Below are 24,066 nucleotides of genomic sequence, written 5' to 3' on the forward strand. Positions count from 1 at the left end.
GGCGCGCGGCCACCGGGACGACCCGCCGGACGACCCCCGGGCCCGGTTGGAACAGCGCGTCTGCGCCTCGTGGCTCAGTGGCGAGAGCCCGGGCTCGGGAGTCAGAGGTCGTGGGTTCTAATCCCGGCCCCGCCACTCGTCAGCTGTGGGACTCAGGACAAGTCACGTCACTTCTCTGGGCCTCGGTTCCCTCACCTGTCAAATGGGGATGAAGACCGGGAGCCCCCCGTGGGACGACCCGATCACCTTGTCTCTCCCCCAGCGCTTAGGACAGTGCTTGGCACATAAAAAGGGCTTAACAAATATCAACATTATTATTATTATTATTGTAATTACTACTTCTAGTCTCCTCTCCTAAGTATTCGGTACAGTGCTCCGCACACAGTAGATCGGCAGCTTCAGGAGGGCAAGGGTGATAAAAGCAGCGTGGCTCGGGGGCAAGAGCCCGGGCTTGGAGTCAGAGGTCATGGGTTCGAATCCCGGCTCTGCCCCCTGTCAGCTGGGTGACTCTGGGCAAGCCACTCTGCTTCTCTGGGCCTCAGTTCCCTCCTCGGGAAAATGGGGATGAAAACTGGGAGCCCCACGGGGGCCAACCTGATTTCCTTAGAACAGTGCTCGGCGCATGGTAAGCGCTTAACAAATACCATCATTATTATTTCTACGAACTCTATTCTCCTCTCCCCAGCGTTCGGTACGGTGCTCGGCACCCGGTAGTCTGGCAGCTGCTCACGGTCAGGGATCGTCTCTACCACCTCTCTCGTATTGTTCTCTCCTTCTCACTCAGCACAGTGCTCTGCACACAGTAAGCGGCGTGGCTCCGTGGAAAGAGGCCGGGCTTCGGAGTCAGAGGTCATGGGTTCGACTCCCACCTCTGCCACTCGTCAGCTGGGTGACTGTGGGCGAGTCACTTCACTTCTCCGGGCCTCAGTGACCTCATCTGGAAAATGGGGGTTAACTGGGAGCCTCACGTGGGACGACCCGATGACCCTGTGTCTCCCCCAGCGCTTAGAACGGTGCTCTGCACGTAGTAAGCGCTTAACAGATACCAACATCTTTCGAGCGCTCAAAAACATCACTACGACGAAGCGCCGGCGAGCGGTTTCCGATTCATAGCCACTCTGGGGATGGATTTCCCCAACCTCGCTGCCGGTTCTTCTGCGAGCTCAAAAGGTCACTTCACTTCTCCGGGCCTCAGTTCCCTCATCTGTCAAATGGGGATGAAGACTGGGAGCCTCCCGTGGGACCGCCTGATCCCCCTGTATCTCCCCCAGCGCTTAGAACGGCGCTGTGCACAGAGTAAGCGCTTCACAAATACCGACATTATTACAAAGTACTAATTCATTGATCGATCCATCGATCGATTGATTAGAGCAAGGCCTGCCTGCCAATATCCCGGACAAATCTAACAGCTTTTTGGCCTAAACGGGAAGTGACGCTTGTGGGAGAAGTGGGATTTTACGCCTGATTTCACCGAATGCACCAGCTGAATGTCAGGATGGTAAAAATAAGAGTCGTTGTGGAATTTGTCACCTGCTTCCTCTGCAGGAAAGCAGTGTGGCTCAGTGGAAGGAGCCCGGGCTTGGGAGTCAGAGGTCATGGGTTCGAATCCCGCTCTGCCACTTGTCAGCTGGGTGACTGTGGGCGAGTCACTTCACTTCTCTGGGCCTCAGTGACCTCGTCTGGAAAATGGGGATGAAGACCGGGAGCCCCACGGGGGACAACCTGTTACCTTGTATCTACCCAGCGCTTAGAACAGTGCTTGGCACATAGTAAGCGCTTAACAAATACCAAAATTATTATTGTCGTGGGAAGGGTCCTCAATGGGCCCGAATGCGTCATTCAGTCGTCCTCACTGAGCGCTTACTGTGTGCAGAGCACGGAACTAAGCGCTTGGGGGAGAGAAGGAGAGTGGCTTAGTGGCCAGAGCAGGGGCCCGGGAGTCAAAAGGACTTGGGTTCGAATCCCGACTCTGCCACTTGTCGGCCGCATGACCTCGGATGAGTCACTTCACTTCTCTGGGCCTCAGTTCCCTCATCTGGAAAATGGAGATTAAGAGCGTGAGCCCCGCGTGGGACGGCGACTGCGTCCGACCTGATTAACCTGGATCCACCCCAGCACTTAGAACGGTGCTTGGCACATAGTAAGTGCTTAATAAGCACCATAATAATTATTATGACGATGCAACGATAGACGGTGACGTTCCCTGCCCGCAACGAGCTTACGGTCTACAGGCGGGGAGACAGCCGTGCCTCCATTTCCCGACCACAGGACCCATGGAATCAAAGTCCTCTAAGCCCTTTTTTTCCCTGTTGTTTTTGCTAAGCGCTCAGTACGTGCCAGACACTGTACTAAGCGCTGAGGTGGATAAAAGGGCCAGCTCTGCTTTTAATAATAATAATAATAATAATAATGATGTTGGTATTTGTTAAGCGCTTACTATGTGTAGAGCACTGTTCTAAGCGCTGGGGGAGATCCAGGGTCATCGGGTTGTCCCACGTGGGGCTCCCGGTCTTCATGCCCATTTTCCAGATGAGGTCACTGAGGCCCAGAGAAATGAAGTGACTCGCCCACAGTCACACAGCTGCCAGGTGGCAGATCCGGGACTCGAACCCATGACCTGTGACTCCAAAGCCCGGGCTCTTTCGTGTCGCTGCCTGCCGCCCATGACGGTGAGTGACGGCTGGGCTTTTCTGAGCTCTAAGGTGGCTAGTAAAACTAGCATTTTCAACTTATTTGGCTATTTTGTAGTCCCTCTTCTTGCGAGAATAATAATCATCACGGTATTTGTTAAGCGTTTACTATATGCCAGCCCACAGTGAGCTGACAGTCTACTAATAGTCGTGGTGTTTGTTAAGCGCTTATTATGTGCCAGGCACTGTACTAAGCACCGGGGTGAACACACAAGCGAACCAGTTCCCCGTCCCTCGTGGGGCTCACAGTCTCAATCCCCCTTTTCCAGATGAGGTCACCGAGGCCCAGAGAAGTGAAGTGACTTGGCCAAGGCCACACAGCGGACAAGTGGCGGAGCCGGAATTAGAACCCACGACCTTCCGACTCCCCGGCCCGGGCTCTTTCCGCCACGCCACGCTGCTTCCAATAGAAGGAGAGACAGGGATTAATGAAAATCAGCCCAAAGGTGGTATTTATTGAGCGCCTTCCATGGGCAGAGCATTGTACTGAGCGCTTGGGAGAGTACCACACTACAGACGTCCCTGCCCACAACGAACTTAAAGGTCCTTGTCTCCACCAGTCCATCTCAGGGCATTTGGGGATCTTCTAATTTTCGTTCCGCTCTGATGTTTTTATTCACTCGATAGTATTTATTGAGCGCTTACCCTGTGCAGAGCGCTTGGACTAAGCGCTTGGAATGGACAGAATCTACCCTAGCACTTAGAACAGAGCTTGGCAGATAGTAAGCACTTAAATATTATTATTATTACAACATTGTGCGCAGTAAATAAGAGCCCGGGCTTGGGAGTCAGGGGTCATGGGTTCGAATCCCGGCTCGGCCACTTGTCAGCTGGGTGACTGTGGACGAGTCACTTCACTTCTCCGGGCCTCAGTGACCTCATCTGGAAAATGGGGATTAACTGGGAGCCTCACGTGGGACGACCCGATGACCCTGTATCTCCCCCAGCGCTTAGAACGGTGCTCTGCACGTAGTAAGCGCTTAACAGATACCAACATTATTATTAAATATTGCTGATGGGTTGGGAGCAAAATCTGGGTCTCTCGCCGCGTCTGGAGTTCTGCTACAACTTAAATCGTCATCATCATCACCCTAAAAACGCGATTTCTCAGCCACGGCACGAGCTCACAGGTCTCGGTACTTTTGTCCTCTCCCATCCCGAAGGACGATGCTACGTAACTGACGCTCCATAGAATGGCTTTTAACCGAACGAGGCCTTTAATACTAATAATGTCGGTATTTGTTAAGCGCTTACTATGTGCAGAGCACCGTTCTAAGCGCTGGGGGAGATACAGGATAATCAGGTTGTCCCACATGAGGCTCACAGTCAATCCCCATTTGACAGATGAGGTCACTGAGGCCCAGAGAAGTGAAGGGACTCGCCCACAGTCACCCAGCTGCCGAGCGGCAGAGCCGGGATTCGAACCCATGACCCCTGACTCCCAAGCCCGGGCTCTTTCCACGGAGCCACGCTGCTTCTTTAAACCCTAAGATCGTCGGTCTGATTGGGTGTGAAGCTACAGACCCCAAAACCAAAAATGAAAATAATAATAATAATAATAATAATGATTGTATTTGTTAAGCGTGGTTCAGTGGAAAGAGCCCGGGTTTGGGAGTCAGAGGTCATGGGTTCAAATCGCGGCTCCGCCGCTTGTCAGCCGGGTGACTTTGGGCGAGTCACTTCACTTCTCTGGGCCTCAGTGACCTCATCTGGAAAATGGGGATGAAGACCGGGAGCCCCACGGGGGACGACCTGATTACCTTGTATCTCCCCCAGCGCTTGGAACAGTGCTTGGCACGCAGTAAGCGCTTAACGAATACCGACATTGTAATTATTATGAAGCACTTACTCTGTGCCAGGTGTTGTTCTAAGGGCTGCGATGGAGACAAGAAAATCAGGTTGGACACAGTCTCTGTCCCACGTGGGGCTCCTGGTCTTCATCCCCATTTTACAGAGGAGGGAACGGAGGCACAGAGAAGTGAAGTGACTTGCCCCAAGTCACGCAGCAGTCAAGTGGTGGAGCTGGGATTAGAATCCAGATCCTTCCGACTCCTAGGCCTGGGCTCTAGCCATTAGGCAACACTGTTTCTTGAAGCGCTATTTTACTGATGAGGTAACTGAGGCACAGAGAAGTGAAGGGAATTTCCCAAGGTCACTCAGCAGGCAAATGGTAGAGGTGGGATTATTTTGTTTTGTATTTATTCAACGCTTACCCTGTGCAGAGCACTGTTCTAAGCGCCGGGGGAGATACGGGGGAATCAGATCGTCCCACGTGGGGCTCCCAGTCTTCATCCCCATTTTCCAGATGAGGTCACTGAGGCCCAGAGAAGTGAAGAAGTGACTTGCCCACAGCCACACACTTGCAGAGCCGGGATTAGAACCCAGGTCCTCCGACTCTCAAACCCGGGCTCTTCCCACTCGTCGTGATGCTACCTGTTAAGTGCTTAAGACCGCGAGTCCCACGAGGGACGACCCGATGACCTCGTACCTACCCCAGTGCTTAGAACAGGGCTTGGCACGTGGTAATAATAATAATGCTATTTGTTAAGCGCTAACTATGTGCCAGGCCCTGTTCTAAGCCCTGGGGTAGATAGAAGTTAATCAGGTTGGGGACAGTCCCTGTCCCACACGGGGCTCCCACTCTTAATCCCCATTTTCCAGGCGAGGTCACCTGAAGTGAAGTGACTTGTCCAAGGTCACACAGCAGACACGTGGCTGAGCCGGGATTAGAACCCAGGTCCCCGTGGCTCCCAGGCCCGCGCCGCTCCCGTGCGCTACAGAGGCACGAAGAAATCCCATTCAGTGTTGGATTCAAGTAGCGGATTCTTGTCGGATGAAAATATTCACCGGGAGCCATGTTTCTGAAGACCTTGGAAATCTTTTCGGTTGTTTGGCTCTCAGCTTTTCCTTTGCCAGTTATTTAGCCGATTTCCTTTCGTTCTCCCTCGGCATTCCAGGACAGAATGCACGGAGCTAATTTCGATTTGTCAGGGAAAGCAGGCTTATTAGGGTTTAGTAAGTGGAGCAAATTGGTGCCATTTGTGGAAATTAGAATCGTAAATCACTTTTTCGGGCGAACGGATGTTCTCGTTTCTACGACGCTTCTGGGGGGAGAAGGAGCAAATCAATTAATGGCGCTCACCGCGAGCCGAGCCAGTGGGGTCGGCAGAAAGCTTCCCTGCCCACAGGGCACTTACAGTCTAGAGAGGGGGACAGATGATGATAAGAACAATAATAATAATAATGTTGGTATTTGTTAAGCGCTTACTACGTGCGGAGCACCGTTCTAAGCGCCGGGGGAGAGACAGGGTCATCGGGTGGTCCCACGTGAGGCTCACAGTTAATCCCCATTTTACAGATGAGGGAACCGAGGCCCGGAGAAGTGAAGCGACTTGCCCCCAGTCAGTCACACAGCCGACAAGTGGCAGAGCCGGGAGTCGAACCCATGGCCCCTGACTCCGAAGCCCGGGCTCTTTCCACTGTACTAAGCGCTGGGGCGGAGGCAAGCGAATCGGGTGGGACACGGTCCCTGTCCCCCTCGTAGTCTCAAGGAGGAATCCCTCTGGCATCCTTTAAATTCATTCATTCAGTAGTATTTATTGAGCGCTTACTATGTGCAGAGCACTGGACTAAGCCGGGCTAGTCCCGGCTCACCCACTGACCCCCTGGGTGACTGTGGACAAGTCATTTCCACCCGGCCTGGGTATCCTCCTCTGTAAAACGGGGATGCTATCTCCTGTCCCCAGCTCTCGGGCTGTGCGCCCTGGGTGCGAAAGAGAACGTGTCTGACCTCACCCCCGGCCCAGTGCTTAGCGTAGTCATTCAGTCATGCATTCTCTCAATCGTATTTATAATAACGTTGGTATTTGTTAAGCGCTTCCTATGTGCAGAGCACCGTTCTAAGCGCCGGGGGAGATCCAGGGTCATCAGGTTGTCCCACGTGAGGCTCCCAGTTAATCCCCATTTTATAGATGAGGGAACTGAGGCCCAGAGAAGTGCAGTGACTTGTCCATGGTCACCCAGCTGCCAAGTGGCCGCGCGGGGATTCGAACCCATGACCTCCGACTCCCAAGCCCGCTCTCTTTCCACTGAGCCACGTATTTATGGAGCGTTTATTGTGTGCAAAGCACTGTACTAAGCGCTCGGGAGAGGACGATATAACAACAAATTCCCATTCCCTGCCCTCAGTGAGTTCCCGGTCTAGAGGGGGAGTCAGACATGAATAGAAATAAATAAATAGATTAATAAATAAACGAATTACAGATATATACAGTTCTATGCGTAGCGTAACACTTTTAATAAATTATTTCGGACATGGGATCTAATCTTAATACGTAATGATAATAATAATGGTACTATTAATGAAAGTCATAGTTTTTGTTAAGCGCTTACTATGTGCCAGGCACCGTACTAAACCCCGGCGTAGATACAAGCAAATCAGGTTGGACCCAGTCCCTGTCCCACGTGGGGCTCACGGTCTGAATCCCCATTTCCCAGATGAGGTCACTGAGGCCCGGAGAAGTGAAATGACCTGCCCGACGTCACACGGCAGGCAAGCGATGGAGCCGGGATTAGAACCCAGGTCTTTCTGACTCCCAGTCCTGGGCTCTATCCTTTAGGTGAAGCTGCTTAGCCACCATGTTTGTTAAGAGCACTCTACTAAGCGTTGGGTGAGGTTTAAATTAAGCAGGTTGGCCACCGTCCCTGTCCCACACGGGGCTCATGATCTAAGGGGGAGGGAGAACAGGTAATGAATCCCCATTTTGCAGATGAGGAAACTGAGGCAAAGAGCTTAGAACAGCGCCTGGCACATAGTAAGCGCTTAACAAATACCATAAGAAAGAGAAGTGAGGTGATTTGTTCAAGATCACCCGGGAGTTAAGGGGCTGGGATCAGAACCCAGGTCCTCTGACTCCCAGGCCCATTTCTTACCGTCCGGCAATACTGCTTCCCTATGTAAGAAAGTCTACTACTCTGCCCTTTCCCAAACGCTCAGTACAGTGCTCTGCACACAGGAGACTGTCAGCTCCTCGAGGGCAGGGATCGTGTTTACTAACTCTATTGTCCTCTCCCTTTCCTCTTCTCTTCCTCTCTTTCCTCCTCGCTTCCTCCTTCTCCCCCTCTTCCCCTTCCTTCTCCTCCTCCTCTTCTCCTCCCGCTCCTCCTCTTCCTCCTCCTCCCCCTCCTCCCCTTCCTTCTCGTCTTCCTCCTCCTCTTCCTCCTCCCCTCCTTCCTTCTTCTCCTCCTCTTCCCCTTCCTTCTTTCTCCTCCTTCTCCTGTCCCCCTCTTTCTCCTCCCCTTCCTCCTCCTCCTCCTCCCCTTCCTCCTCCTCCCCTTCCTTCCTTCTCCTCCTCCTCCTCCGCTTCCTTCTCTTCTTCTCCTCCTTCTCTCCTCCTCCTCTCCTCCTCCTCTTCTCCTCCTCCTCCTCCCCCTCATCCCCTTCCCGCTCCTCTTCCTCCTTCTCTTTTCCTCCTTCTCCCCCTCCTCTGCCTCTTCTCCTCCTCCCCTTTCTCCTCCTCCTCCCCCTCCTCCTCCTCCTCCCCTTCCTTCCTCCTTCTCCCCCTCCTCCGCCTCTTCTCCTCCTCCCTTCCTCCTCCTCCCCTTCCTACTCTTCTCCTCCTTCTCCTCCTCGTTTCCTCCTCCCCCTCATCCCCTTCCCGCTCCTCTTCCTCCTTCTCTTTTCCTCCTTCTCCCCCTCCTCCGCCTCTTCTCCCCCTCCCTTCCTCCTCCTCCCCTTCCTCCTCTTCTTCTCCTCCTTTTCCTCTTCATTTCCTCCTCCTCCTTCTCTTCCTCTTCGCCTTCACCCCTCCTCCCCCTCCCCTCCTCCTGTCTTCTCCTCCCCTTCCTCCCCTTCCTCCTCCCCTTCCTCCTCCTCCCCTTCCCCTTCCTCCCCTTCTTCTTCCCCTCCTCCTCCTTGTCCCCTCCTCCCATCACCACCCTCCCCACCTCCCCCTTCACCACCCTCGGTCAGTCGGTCAGATTTATTGAGCGCTTAGCAGAACACTGGATTAAGCGCTTGGGAGGGGATAATACAGCAGTCAGCAGTTACTCCGCCTCCTCCATCCCCATCACCCCCATCATCATCCTCACCCCCTACACCCCCCCACCCCCCAGCCTCCATCGGCACCTCAAATTCTGAAAGCCCAGCTACCCCCCCGCCGGGGAGCCTGCATCTCTTGCTCGGGAACTCTCGGGGAACCGGCGCGGCCTATTTCATGTTGGTATTTATTAAGCGCTTACTATGTGCGGAGCACTGTCCTGAGCGCTGGAGTAGATACAGAGTAATCAGGTTGTCCCACGTGAGGCTCCCAGTCTTCATCTCCATTTTCCAGATGAGGCAACTGAGGCCCAGAGAAGGGAAGTGACTCGCCCACAGTCACACGGCTGCCAAATGGCAGAGCCGCGATACGAACCCATGACCTCTGACTCCCAAGCCCGGGCTCTTTCCACTGAGCCGCGCTGCTTCTCATTTATTGAGCGCTTACCCTGTGCAAAGCACTGCACTAAGCGCTTGGGAGAGTACAGTTCAACAACAGACTCAGTCCTGCCCACAGTGAACTCACAGTCTAGAGGAGCATCTAGGAGAAAGAGCCCGGGCTTTGGAGTCAGAGGTCAGGGGTTCGAATCCCAGCTCTGCCACTTTCATTCATTCATTCAATAGTATTTATTGAGCACTTACTATGTGCCGAGCACTGTACTAAGCGCTTGGGATGAACAAGTCGGCAACAGATAGAGACAGTTGTCAGCTGTGTGACTGTGGGAGAGTCATTTCACTTCTCTGTGCCTCAGTTCCCTCATCTGTAAAATGGGGATGAAGACTGGGAGCCCCACGTGGGACGACTTGATTCCCCTGTGTCTCCCCCAGCGCTCAGAACAGTGCTCTGCACATAGTAAGCGCTTAACAAATACCAACATTAACATCTGGAGGAGCTCTCCACAGTGGCTAGAGCCCGGGCCTGGCAGTCAAAAGGACCTGAGTTCTAATCCCAGCTCCTCCACCTGTCCGCTGAGTGATCTTGGACAGGTCACTTCCCTTCTCTGGGCCTCAGTTCCCTCCTCGGGAAAATGGGGATTAAGGCTGCGAGCCCCATGTGGGACAGAGACTGGGAACAACCCTATTTTCCTGTACCCTCCCCAGCGCTTAGTACACTCCCTGGTGCATAGTAAGCGCGTAACAAATACTCCATCGCCTCTGCATTCGGCTCGGCTTCGGCGTCCCAAGGGGGCCCGGAGGAGAGAGACGTTTCCACCCTACTTTCTGAACATCTGAGTCGCCGTGGATGGCGATTTATAGTTAGAATGATTGATCGTGGTACTTAAGTCCTTAATAATAATAACGATGGCATTTGTTAAGCGCTTACTACGTGCAAGGCACTGTTCTAAGCGCTGGGGAGGATAGACGGTCATCAGGTTGTCCCACGTGGGGCTCACGGTCTTCATGCCCCTTTGACAGATGAGGTCACTGAGGCCCAGAGAAGTTAAAAGACTTACCCAAAGTCACACAGCTGCCAAGCGGCGGAGCTGCCAGGCACTGTTTTGAGCGCTGGGGTGGATACTACTACTACTAATAATAATGTTGGTATCTGTTAAGCGCTTACTAGGTGCCGAGCACTGTTCTAAGCGCTGGGGTAGACACAGGGGAATCGGGTTGTCCCACGTGGGGCTCACCGTCTTCATCCCCATTTTCCAGATGAGGTCACTGAGGCCCAGAGAAGCGAAGTGACTCGCCCAGCTGACACAGTCACACAGCTGACAAGTGGCAGAGCTGCGATTCGAACTCATGACCTCTGACTCCAAAGCCCGTGCTCTTTCCACTGAGCTACGCGATACCTAGTTCATTCATTCATTCGGTCGTATTTATGGAGCGCTCACTGTGCGCAGAGCACTGTACTAAGCGCTTGGGAGTCAACTGACACGTTCCCTGCCCATGACGAGTTTGCAACTAGATTAGAACGTGGGTTCTAATCCCACCTCCGCCACTTGTCTGCTGTGCGACCTTGGGCAAGTCGCTTCACTTCTCTCTTTCTCTCTTTCTCTCTCTCTCTCTCTCTTTCTCTCTTTCCTCCCTGCTTCTCTAACCTCGAGCATTTAGTACATTTCAGCAGATTCCTCACCATCGTAGGCCCGGTCGATCTGGGTCTCCCCCAGTGCTTCGCCCAGTTCTAGGCGCACCCACAGTACGTACTTAACCAACACTCCCGGCATGATCGTTATTAAGACATCTGGCAGTTATCGCCAATCTTTTGCCCCACAGAGAGTCTTAAAATCAGGATGCTCTTCTTCATTCAGTCCCCTCTCTTGAGCCCGATCGGCCGCGGGACGGCTAGGCCGGCTCTTTTGTCTTCCGCTGAGCGGCCCTGCTTTCTGAGCAAAACCGTGAAAAGGTCAACAATTTAGAAAGCATTATCCACTTACTGACTTTTCTACATCAGGGGAGTTAATAGCCTTCCCTAAAATGGCCAATAAAAGGCGAGTTCTTTTCCCTCTAAGAGTAGAAGAGGGGGACAGCGGCAGTTTAATTTGAATTTTCTACAGAATTTGTTAATGACGCTAACAGTAATGATCACTTTGGTATCTGTCGACCGCTTACTACGTGCCAGGCAGCGGGGCTCAGTGGAAAGAACCCGGGCTTGGGAAGCAGAGGTCGTGGGTTCTAATCCCGGCTCCGCCGCTTGTCAGCTGCGTGACCTTGGGCGAGTCACTTCACTTCCCTGTGCCTCAGCGACCTCCGTCTGTAAAATGGGGAGGAAGACTGTGAACCCCACGTGGGCCAACCTGATGACCCTGTATCTACTCCAGCGCTTAAAACGGTGCTTGGTACATAGTAAGCGCTTAACAGATATGAACATTATTATTATTACTACTACGTGCCAGGCAGCGTGGCTCGTTGGAAAGAGCCCGGGCTTGAGAGACAGAGGTTATGGGTTCTAATCCCGGCTCCGCCGCTTGTCAGCTGGGCGACCTTGAGCGAGTCACTTCACTTCTCCGTGCCTCAGTGACCTCCATCCGTAAAATGGGGATGAAGACTGGGAGCCCCACAACCCGATTCCCCTGTGTCTCCCCCAGCGCTTAGAACGGTGCTTGGCACATAGTAAGCGCTTAACAAATGCCGACATTATTATTATTATTATTATTATTGTTACTGAATTCTGGGGGAGATACGAGGTCACCAGGTTGGAAACGGTCCCCGTCCCCCATGGGGCTCCCAGTCGCAGTCCCCATTTTGCAAGATGAGGGAACTGAGGCCCAGAGAAGTGAAGCGACTGGTCCAAGGTCCCACAGCAGACAAGCGGTGGAGCCGGGATTAGAACCCAGGTCCTTCTGACTCCCAGGCCTGGGTCCTTTCCGTTTCGGCCGCTCTGCTTTGTCGGGAGAGGTCGAGATACACGGTGAGCGTGGGGCGGTCCATTTACCGTGAGGCATTTCTCCGACTCCCACTCCCTTCTGCATTGCCCTTGCATCTGCTTTTCGAAGCAGCGTGGCTCAGTGGAAAAGCCTGGGCTTTGGAGTCAGAGGTCGTGGGTTCAAATCCCGGCTCTGCCACTCGTCAGCTGTGTGACCGTGGGCGAGTCACTTCACTTCTCTGGGCCTCGGTTCCCTCCTCTGGAAAATGGGGATTGACTGGGAGCCTCACATGGGACAACCTGATGACCCTGTATCTCCCTCAGCGCTTAGAACAGTGCTCGGCACATAGTAAGCGCTTAACAAATACCAACGTTATTATTATTACCCCTTAAGCACTCACTCATTCATTCATTCATTCATTCAATCGTATTTATTGAGCGCTTACTGTGTACAGAGCACCGGACTAATGACTTGGGACGGTCGAATACAACTAAGAACGGTGACATTCCCTGTCCACAAGGAACTCACAGTCTAGAACAGGGGAGACAGACATCAATACAAATAAAAATGCAGATATGGACGTAAGCGGTGTGGGACTGGAAGCGGGAGATGAAGAAAGGGAGCAAGTGGGGGCGACGCGGAAGGGAGCGGGTGAAGAGGAGAGGAGGGCGCGGTCGGGGAAGGCCTCTCGGAGGAGGCGGGACTTCAAGAAGGCTTTGAAGGTCGGGGGAGAGGAATCGTCCGTGGGATCAGTGGAGGGAGGGCGTCCGGGACAGCGGGAGGACGCGGGCCGGGGGTCGACGACGGGCCGGGCGAGCCGGAGGCCCGGGGAGGAGGCGAGCGGCCCAGGAGGAGCGGGGCGTGCGGCCCGGGCCGGAGGACGACGGGAGGGAGGGGAGGGAGGAGGGGGGTGAGGGGATGGGGGGCTTGGAGGCCAAGGGTGAGGAGCTTTTGTTTGATGCGGAGGTTGACGGGCCACCCCTGGAGATTTTTGAGGAGCGGGGTGATGTGTCCAGAACGTTTTTGTAGAAACAAGATATTCACCCCACCCCAAGCCTCCCAGCGTGGCATCATGGCTAGAGCCCGGGCCTGGGAGTCAAAAGGTCATCGGTTCTAATCTTTTTTCTCTTTTTTGAAAGCGCTTACTACGTGCCGAGCACCGTTCTAAGCGCTGGGGTAGATACGGGGTCATCAGATTGTCCCCCGCAAGGCTCCCGGTCTTCATCCCCATTTTACAGATGAGGGAACTGCGGTCCGGAGAAGTGAAGTGACTTGCCCAAGGTCACACAGCAGACAGTAATAATAATAATAATGTTGGTATTTGTTAAGCGCTTACTATGGGCAGAGCACTGTTCTAAGCGCTGGGGGAGGTACAGGGTCATCAGATTGCCCCACGTGAGGCACACGGGCTTCATCCCCATTTTCCAGATGAGGGAAATGTGGCCCAGAGAAGTGAAGTGACTCGCCCACAGTCACCCAGCTGACAAGGGGCGGAGCCGGGATTCGAACCCATGACCTCCGACTCCCAAGCCCGGGCTCTTGCCACTGAGCCCCGCTGCTTCCCAATCTCAGCTCTTTTAATTAGTATTAAAAGATAGATCGGAGGTCTTCAAGGAGAGTCACTTCACTAGAGAAGCAGCTTGGTGTGGTGGAAAGAGGCCGGGCTTGGGAGTCAGAGGGAGTGGGTTCTAATTCCGCCCCCGCCACTGATCAGCTGTGTGACTTCGGGCAAGTCATTTGACTTCTCTGTGCCTCAGTTAACTCATCTGTGAAATGGGGATGAAGACTGTGAGCCCCACTTGGGACAACCTGATGACCCCGTCTCTCCCCCAGCGCTTGGAACAGTGCTTGGCACATAGTAAGCGCTTCACAAATACCACCATTATTATTGCTATTATTATTCTCTGAGCCTCAGTTCCCTCATCTGTAAAATGGGGATGAAGACCGTGCGTCCCATGGGAGACAGGGATTGTGTCCAACTTCGGCGCGGTGGCTAGAGCCCGCGTCTGGGAGTCAGAAGGTCATGGGTTCTAATCCCGGCTCCATCACTGATTCTTGGGCAGGTCATTTAACTTCTCTGTGCCTCAGTTCCCTCATCTGTAAAATGGGGATGAAGACTGTGAGCCCGGCACGGGACAGGGACCGTGTCCAACCTGCTTGTTTCCACCCCAGCGCTTAGGTCAATGCCTGGCAGGTAGTAAGCCTTTAACAAATAAAAATAATGGTATTACCGTGTGCCAAGCGCTGTTCTAAGCGCTGAGGTAGATACAAGGTCATCAGGTTGTCCCACGTGAGGCTCACCGTCTTCATCTCCATTTTACAGATGAGGTCACCGAGGCCCAGGGAATTGAGTTGCCCAAGGCCACACAGCTGGCAAGGGGCAGAGCCGGGATTAGAACCCACGACCTCCGACTCCCCAACCCCGTGCTCTTTCCACTAAGCCCCGCCGCTCCTCTCTCTCTCCAAATACCACCCTCATCATCATCCACCTCAGCGATTAGTACAGTGCCCGGCACCTAGTGAGCGGTGCGCAGAGACCGTCGAAAGAGACAGTGGAACGGAGCGACTCTTGATCCGTCCCCTTTGCCCCAGCAGGGAGAATCCGGCGGGATCCCGGAGGCGGCGGCAAATGGCCCGGAGTCGGAGCGAAGGCGCGATGGTGAGAAGCCCACCTCCTCCCGGAGGCCTTCCCGGACTGCGCCCCACCTTTCCTCTCCTCCCGCTCCCTTCGGCGTCGCCCCGACTCGCTCCCTTTCTTCATCCCCACCCCACTTACGTCCGCGCCCCCCATTTTCTTTATTTCTATTCACGTCCGTCTCCCCCTCTAGACTGGGAGGTCACGGTGGACTGGGAATGTATCTGTTTCTCGTCCTGTCGTCCTCCCCCAAGCGCTTAGTACAGTGCTCTGCACACAGCGAGCGCTCAGTAAACGGGTTTGAATGGATGCTCGAAGGGATGAAGGAGAGGGGCGCTCTGATCTCTTTCCCTGCAGGCCGAGCTGGCTCTCCTCCAGGAAGCCTTCCCTGATTAAGCCCTCCCTTTCCTCCTCTTCTCCCCCTCCCTTCTGCGTCGCCCTCTATTCATTCAGTGGTATTTATTGAGCGCTTACTATGTGCTAAGCGCTTGGAATGTACGAGTCAGCAACGGAAAGAGACCGTCCCTGCCCGATGACGGGCTCGCCGTCTAATGGGGGGAGACGGACAGACAAGAAGAATGGCAAGAAATATTCAATAGTATTTATTGAGCGCTTACTATGTGCAGAGCACTGGACTAAGCGCTTGGAATGAACAAAGCGGTTGGAATGAACAATGGAGTCAAGGGGAAGAACATCTCATAAAAACAATGGCAACGGTGGCTGTAAAAGGGCTTATAGAGAAGCAGCGTGGCTCAGTGGCAGGAGCCCGGGCTTGGGAGTCAGAGGTCATGGGTTCGAATCCCCGCTCTGCCACTTGGCAGCTGGGTGACTGTGGGCGAGTCACTTCACTTCTCTGGGCCTCCGTTCCCTCATCTGCAAAATGGGGATGAAGACCGGGAGCCTCACGGGGGACGACCCGATGAGCCCGCGTCTCCCCCAGCGCTTAGAACAGTGCTCGGCACGTAGTAAGCGCTTAACCAATACCGACATTATTATCATTATTATGTGCCAAGCACTCTTCCGAGCGCTGGGGTCGTCGTTGCAAGGAGCCGCTGCCGGAATCACTGCGGGAGCCCGTCGATCAATCGGTGGTATTGATTAGAGAAGCAGCGCGGCTCGCTGGAAAGAGGCCGGGGTTGGGAGTCAGAGGTCGTGGGTTCTAATCCCGCCTCCACCACTTGTCTGCTGTGTGACCTCGGGCGAGCCACTCAACTTCTCTGGGCCTCGGTTCCCTCATCTGTAAAATGGGGATGAAGACCGTGAGCCCCACGTGGGACAACCTGATCACCTTATGTCTACCCCAGTGCTTAGAACAGTGCTCGGCACGTAGTAAGCGCTTAACGCATACCATCATCATTGTTATTATTGAGCGCTTAGCCGATGCAGAGCGCTGTATTAAGCGCTTGGGGAGCTCAACACAGTAGAATTATTCATTCATTCATTCAATCGTATTTATCGAGCGCTTACTACGTGCCGAGCACTGGACTAAGCGCTTGGAGTGTACAGTTCGGCAACAGAGACAGTCCCTGCCCGACGACGGACTCACGGTCTAAACGGGGGAGACGGACGGCAGAGCAAAACCGAGCCCGACGAAACAACATCATCGAGATAAATAGAATCAAGGGGCTGGACACCTCATTAAGAAAAGAAATAGGGTAATAAATGATATATACAAATGAGCGCAGTGCTGAGGGGAGGAGAAGGGGGAAGGGCAGAGGATGGAGGTAGCCGGAACGCGAGGGGATTTGCCCTGCCGGGGAGGGGGCAACCCAGGACGGAGAGGCCCGGCCGGGCCTGCAACAGGACCTGGGGCTACCACTCTGGCCCTCTCTCTCTGTCCATCTCTCTCTCTGGCCATCCATCTCTGTCCGTCTCTACCTCTCTGTCTCTCTCTGTCCATCTCTCTCTCTGGCCATCCATCTCTGTCCTCCTCTCTCTGTCCGTCTCTCTCCGTCCGTCCATCTCTGTCCGTCTCTCTCCGTCCGTACAGCTCTGTCCGTCTCTCTCTGTCCATCTCTGTCTGTCAATCCATCTCTGTCCGTCTCTACCTCTCTGTCTCTCTCTGTCCATCTCTCTCGGTCCATCCATCTCTGTCCGCCTCTCTCTGTCCGTCTCTCCGTCCATCCATCTCTGTCCGTCTCTCTCCGTCCGTCCATCTCTGTCCATCTCTCTCTGTCCATCTCTGTCCGTTTCTCTCTGTCCATCTCTCTCTGTCTTTCTCTGTCCGTCTCTCTCCGTCCATCTCTCTCCGGCTGTCTATCTCTGTCCATCTCTGTCTGTCAATCCATCTCTGTCCGTCTCTCTCTGTCCGTCTCTGTCCGTCTCTCAGCCCGTCAGCCACCTCTCCATTTTTGGAGAAAGCGCCCAGCGAGGCCTGGTGGAAAAACCACAGGCCGGGGAATGAGGAAACCACAATCCCAATCCCCATTTTGCCACTTGCCTGCCGAGTGATCTTGGCCCCCCCATCCCCTAATAATAATAATAATAATAATAATGACAATGGTGGTATTTGTTAAGCGCTTACTATGTGCCAAGCACTGTTCTAAGCGCTGGGGGGGATACAAAATCATCAGGTTGTCCCACGTGGGGCTCCAGGTTTTCGTCCCTCATCACTGAGTTTGTGCCTCAGTGACCTCGTCTGGAAAATGGGGATGAAAACTGCGAGCTCCACGGGGACAACCTGATGACCCTGTATCTCCCCCAGAGCTTAGAACAGTGCTCTGCACGTAGTAAGCGCTTAACAAATACCAACATGATTATCCCCATTTTAGAGATGAGGTAACTGAGGCACAGCGAAGTTAAGCGACTTGTCCAGTCACAGAGCTGGCAAGTAGCAGAGGCGGGATTAGAACCCATGACCTCTGACTCCCAAGCCCGGGGGGTCTTTCCACTGACCCACGCTGAGGCCTAATTTCACCGTCGCTCCATTTCCTGATCTGTTAAATTCATTCATTCATTCATTCAGTAGTATTTATTGAGCGCTTACTGTGTGCAGAGCACTGTCCTAAGCGCTGGGAAAGTCCAATTCGGCAACAGATAGAGACCGTCCCTGCCCAGCAACGGGCTCACAGTCTTGAAGCGGGGAGACAGACAACAGACCATGTGCCAAGCACTGTATTAAGTGTCTGGGAGAGGACAGCGTGGCTCAGTGGCAAGAGCCCGGGCTTGGGAGTCCAAGGTCGTGGGTTCGAATCCCGGCTCCGCCACTTGTCAGCTCGGTGACTTTGGGCCAGTCACTTCAGTTCTCTGTTAATGGGGACTTGATTACACGCGTGGCTTAGTGGCAGGAGCCTGGGGTCGGGAGGCAGAGGCCTTGAGTTCTAATCCCCGCCCTGCCTACTTCTCTGCTGTGTGATCTGGGGCAAGCCACTTGCCCTGTGCTGTAATAATAATAATAATTATGGTATTTGTTAAGCGCTTGCTCTGTGCAGAGCACTGTTCTAAGCGCTGGGGGAGATACAGGGTCATCGGGTTGTTCCACGGGAGGCTCACATTTTTTAATCCCCATTTTTACAGACGCGGTAACTGAGGCCCAGAGACGTTAAGTGACTCGCCCAAGGTCACACAGCAGATAAGTTGCAGAGTCGGGCACTCCCCAGAGCACTGTACTAAGCTCTGGGGAGAGTCCAATACAACAGAAAACAGACACATTTCCTGCCCAATATAAGAATAATAATAATAATGTTGGTATTTGTTAAGCGCTTACTATGTGCAGAGCACCGTTCTAAGCGCTGGGGGAGAGACAGGGTCATCGGGTTGGCCCACGTGAGGCTCACGGTCTTCATCCCCATTTTACAGATGAGGTAACTGAGGCACAGAGACGTTAAGTGACTTGCCCACAGTCACACAGCTGACAAGTGGCAGAGCCGGGATTCGAACCCATGACCTCTGACTCCGAAGCCCGGACTCTTGCCACTGAGCCATGCTGCTTCCCAATATGTGTACACTATAAAAATATATATATAATATATGTAGTATAAATTCATTCATTCATTCGATCATATTCATTGAGCGCTTACTGTGTGCTGAGCACTGTACTGAGCGCTTGGAAAGTACAATGCGGCAACTAATAGAGATAATCCCTGCCCACAATGGGCTCACAGTCTAGAAGGGGGAAGACAGACATCAAAACCAGTAAACAGGCATCGATAGCATCAGTATAAATACTTAGAAATACAGATCTATACACGTTATTAATGAAAATGAATTTATTTATATAGTATTATCTAGTACTTGTGCAGTCTGTTTCACAATGTGTAGTTTTCATATATAACTAGACTACATTTTAAAATAGACCACATATGCTAGAATCTAGTAGATGTCTATTTAAGTATAAGTATTCAAGTATATTTATTATACTGAAATAGTATAATATTTAAGTATACATCTATACTTAAAATGTATAGTCTAGTGTACAGCGTATATCATATATAACCCTAAATATAGTCTATTTGAAATATATAGTCTCATTCAATCCAATGAATCGTTCAATCCAAACAGTCAATCCAATAAATCCATTAATCAATCAATATCGTCCTCTCCCAAGCGCTCAGTCAACTGTTCTACACACAGTAAGCGCTCAATACATACGAATGACTGATGGATCGAATCAATCCATGGCATTTTTCAACCCTAATGTTATATTGCCATATTCGGATTTCGCTTCGATGTAGTCCAGGAGTGGAGAAGAATTAAAAAAAAAAAAACTGACAGGCAGAGAAATAATAACATTCGCTTTCTCAATCACTTTCCTAGGATCATCCATCATTTTAAAATATTAACGTATTTAAACGCCCCGTTAGCACAGAGAGATGGAAACAAATGTTTCTACGCCCGTCGTATTTCCGCAAATTAGTTAGATCCAGATAGGATCGGCTCATACTAACTCTGGGTGTCAAACATATATATATATATATATATTTGTATATATTTATATATATATATATTTATACATGTATGTATCGTGGGACGACCTGAATACCCTGTATCTCCCCCCAGCACTTAGAACAGTGCTCTGCACATAGTAAGCGCTTAACAAATACCAACATCGTTATATTTATATATATATATATATTTCAAATTACCATTCTGCAGCTCTTCGGATTTCCGGAAAATGGGAATATTTAGCTTTCTGTCTTTGAGCCCAGATTTTGCCACCCACTCTGAAGGTATCCAGAATATAATAACAGCCTCTCACGTTTTTAAAATAAGTTTTTGTTCCAGGCGGCCCAGACTAATTAGTCATAAAAGCCTTGGAATATAAAAATATATATATATATATATATTTTTTCTGCCACTTTTTTTGGGCGTACTGACTTTGGTTTAAGTAGAATCAGGCAGGTTTTCAATATCTGTTGGATTAGTGATTAAAAATGGATTGATTAATCATTCAGGAGCTTTTATGTGTGGACCAAGTGCTTGGACTGAGAGGACAGAGGAGCTGAAAGAGATTTTTCCAGTCCTCGAGGAGGTTCATTCATTCGCTCAGTCGTATTTATCGAGTGCTCAGTGTGTGCAGAACACTGTACTAAGCGCTTGGGCGAGTCGAATGAACAATAAACAGACACATTCCCTGCACACAACGAGCTGACAGTCTAGAGGGGGAGACAGACATAGATATATAATAATGTTGGTATTTGTTAAGCGCTTACTACGTGCCGAGCACCGTTCTAAGCGCTGGGGGAGATACGGGGTCATCGGGTCGTCCCCCGTGAGGCTCCCGGTCTTCATCCCCATTTTCCAGATGAGGGAACTGAGGCCCAGAGAAGTGAAGTGACTCGCTCACAGTCACCCAGCTGCCAAGTGGCAGGGCTGGGATTCGAACCCCTGACCTCTGACTCCCAAGCCCGGACTCTTTCCACTGAGCCACGCTGCCTCGTATATAAATGCTGAGCACTGTACTGAGCGCTTGGAAGAGTGCGGTACAACAGAGTTGGTAGAAATGATCCCTGTCTACAAGGAACAGCGTGAGTCACTTCACTTTTCTGTGCCTCAGTGTCCTCATCTGTGAAATGGGGATGAAGACGGGGAGCCCCACGTGGGCCAACCCGATGACCCCGTATCTCCCCCAGCGCTTAGAACAGTGCTCTGCACATAGTAAGCGCTTAACGGATACCAGCATTATTATTATTACTTGATGGATATTGGAGAGAAGCAGTGTGGTGTAGTGGGTAGAGCAGGGCCCTGGGAGTCGGAAGGTCATAGGTTCTAATCCCGGCTCCCTCACTGCCCCACTGTCGGCCGGGTGACCTTGGGCGAGTCACTTCGCTTCTTCGGGTCTCAGTTACCTCGTCTGTAAAATGGGGATTGAGGCCGCGAGCCCCGTGTGAGACAGGGACTGGGTCCACCTGATGAACTTGTTATCTCCCCCAGTGCTTAGTACAGTGCCTGGCACATAGTAAGCGCTTAACAAATACCATCATGATTATTCATTCGATAGTATTTATTGAGCGCTTACTATGTGCAGAGCACTGGACTAAGCGCTTGGTAGAGAAGCAGCGTGACTCAGTGGAAAGAGCACGGGCCCTGGAGTCAGGGCTCATGAGTTCGAATCCCAGCTCTGCCACTTGTCGGCTGTGTGACTGTGGGCAAGTCACTTAACTTCTCTGTGCCTCAGTTCCCTCATCTGTAAAATGGGGATTAAGACTGTGAGCCCCGCGTGGGACAACCTGATTCCCTTATGTCTACCCCAGCGCTTAGAACGGTGCTCGGCACATAGTAAGCGCTTAACAGATATCAACAAGTCGGCCACGGAGACAGTCTCTGGGCCTCAGTTCCCTCACCTATAAAATGGGGATGGAGGCTGTGAGCCCCTCGTGGAACTGGGACTATCTCCAACCCGATTTGCTTGTGTCCACCCCGGCGTTGAATACAGTGCCTGGCACAAAATGAGCGCTTAATAATAACAACAACAATAATAATGATATTTATGCTATTTTTTGATTCATTCATTCAATAGTATTTATTGAGCGCTTACTGTGCAGAGCACTGTACTAAGTGATCGGAATGGACAAGTTGTCACGGGCGTACTATGTGCCGGACACGGTTCTGAGCCCTGGGGTGGACACAAGCAGCGTGGCTTAGTGGAAAGAGCCTGGACTCGGGAGTCAGAGGTCATGGGTTCTAATCCCGACTCTGCCGTTTGTCAGCTGGGTGACCTTGGGCAACTCCACTTCTCTCGGTTACCTCATCTGTAAAAAGGGGATGAAGACTGTGAGCCTCAAGCGGGACACCCCGATGACCCCGTATCTCCCCCGGCGCTTAAGAACAGTGCTCGGCACGTAGTAAGCGCTTAACAGATTCCAACATCATCATTATTACAAGCAGATCAGGTTGGACGCCGTCCCCGTCCCACGTGGGGCGCCCCGTCTTCATCCCCATTTTACAGATGGAGGGAACCGAGGCCCAGAGAAGTGAAGCGACTTGTCCGGGGCCTCACGGCGGGCAAGTGGAGGAGCTGGCATTGGAACCTATGACCTTCTAGAACTTCCAGGCTCGGGCTGTAGCCACTACGCCGTGCTCAACAAAACCCCCAGTTATAATCATTATTATTACCCAGCACTCCTCACAATTGGCTTCCAAGCCCCCCACGGCCCGGCCCCGTCCTCCCTCCCCTCCCTTCCGTCCTCCTCCGGGCCTGGGCCGCACACCAGGCTCCTCCGCGGCCGCTCGCCTCCTCCCCGGGCCTCCGGCTCGCCCGGCCCGTCGTCGACCCCGGGGCCTACGTCCCGCCTCTGTCCCGGACGCCCTCCCTCCCTCCTCACGGCCGCCAAACTCGCTCTCTTCCCCCCTCCCGAGCCCTCCTGAGAGGTCCCCTCCTCCGGGAGGCCTTCCCACGCCGAGCCCCCTCTTTCCTCCGCTCCCCCTCCCCGTCTCCCCCACTCCCTCCCTCTGCTCTACCCCCTTCCCCGCCCCACACCACTTGTGTGGATAGATGTACTTATCTATCATTCTATTCGTTTTATTAAGGATGTGTACCTATCTATAATTCCACTTATTTCCATTGATAATAATAACGATGATGATGGCATTTGTTAAGCACCGACTAGGTGCCAGGCACTGTTCTAAGCGCCGGGGGAGATCCAGGGTCATCGGGTTGTCCCACGCGGGGCTCACTGCCTTCATCCCCATTTTACCGACGAGGGAACTGAGGCCCAGAGAATAATGATAATAATGATGATGGAAGTGGTTGAGGTCATGAGTTCGAATCCCGGCTCTGCCACTTGTCAGCTGGGGGACCGTGGGCGAGTCACTTCACTTCTCTGGGCCTCAGTTCCCTCCTCTGGAAAATGGGGATGAAGACTGGGAGCCTCACGGGGGACCACCCGATGACCCTGGATCTCCCCCAGCGCTTAGAACGGTGCTCGGCACATAGTGAGCGCTTAACAGATACCGACATTATTATTATTATTATTATTATTGAGCGCTTACTATGTGCCGAGCACTGTTCTAAGCGTTGGGGTTTGGGGTGTATGGGGGGGAGGGGAGGGGGGGGAGGAGATGGGGGGGTGGATGAGGGGAAGGGAGGGGAGGGGGATGGGCCCGGCTGGGGCAGGGCCTGGTGGGGGGTGGTCGGTCCCGCAGGGCGGCGGTTGTGGGTCGTGACCAGCAGAGGGCGCCGCCTCCCGGCCCCTGCCCTTGCCCCCCCCCCCCCCCGGTCTCCGCCCGAGGTCGGCCCGCCGCCCAACGTCGGCCCCCAACCTCGGGGAAAAACACACACACAAGGACAGAGACAGCGGCACACGCCCAGAGACACAGACAGAGAGACACCCACAGGGAGGATGGAGAGACAGGAATAGAGAGGCAGAGACAGGGAGGCGCAAACAGAGGCAGAGACAGGGAAAAACAGACGGAGAGAGACAGGGAGACACCCAGAGGGATAGAGAGATAGAGACGGACTCAGAGAGACAGAGACAGGGAGACACCCAGAGGGATAGAGAGACAGAGGCAGACAGAGACAGACACAGAGAGACAGAGAGACACCCAGAGGGATAAAGAGACAGAGACGGGGAGTCACCCAGAGGGCTAGAGAGACAGACACAGACAACAGGGAAACACACACACAGAGACAGGGAGACACCCAGAGGGATAGACAGAGACAAGGAGACATAAACAGAGAGACAGAGATAGGGAGACACCCAGAGGGATACAGAGACAGACACAGAGAGACAGAGACAGGGGGACACACACACAGACAGAGACAGGGAGACACCCAGAGGGATAGAGAGACAGACACAGAGAGACAGAGACAGGGGGACACACACACAGAGACAGAGAAATAGGCAGAGACAAGGAGGCACAAACAGAGGCAGAGACAGGGAGAAACAGACAGAGAGAGAGATAGGGAGACACCCAGGGATAGAGGGACAGAGACAGGGAGACATAAACAGAGAGACA

At 52.8% G+C, this 24,066-nt stretch overlaps 1 long non-coding RNA gene across 1 annotated transcript in view; it reads left to right on the forward strand.

Annotated features, from left to right (window-relative positions):
- The window catches only part of LOC120638665, a 122,091-nt gene extending 107,397 nt beyond the window's left edge, over positions 1-14,694 (forward strand). The window contains exon 4 of the long non-coding RNA XR_005660506.1: positions 14,631-14,694. This is a non-coding gene — a long non-coding RNA (uncharacterized LOC120638665). The remainder of the gene's footprint in view (positions 1-14,630) is intronic.
- Positions 14,695-24,066: the final 9,372 nt, after the last annotated feature.

Source organism: Ornithorhynchus anatinus, chromosome 1 (assembly GCF_004115215.2).
Source record: "Ornithorhynchus anatinus isolate Pmale09 chromosome 1, mOrnAna1.pri.v4, whole genome shotgun sequence".
Classification (NCBI taxonomy): domain Eukaryota; kingdom Metazoa; phylum Chordata; class Mammalia; order Monotremata; family Ornithorhynchidae; genus Ornithorhynchus; species Ornithorhynchus anatinus.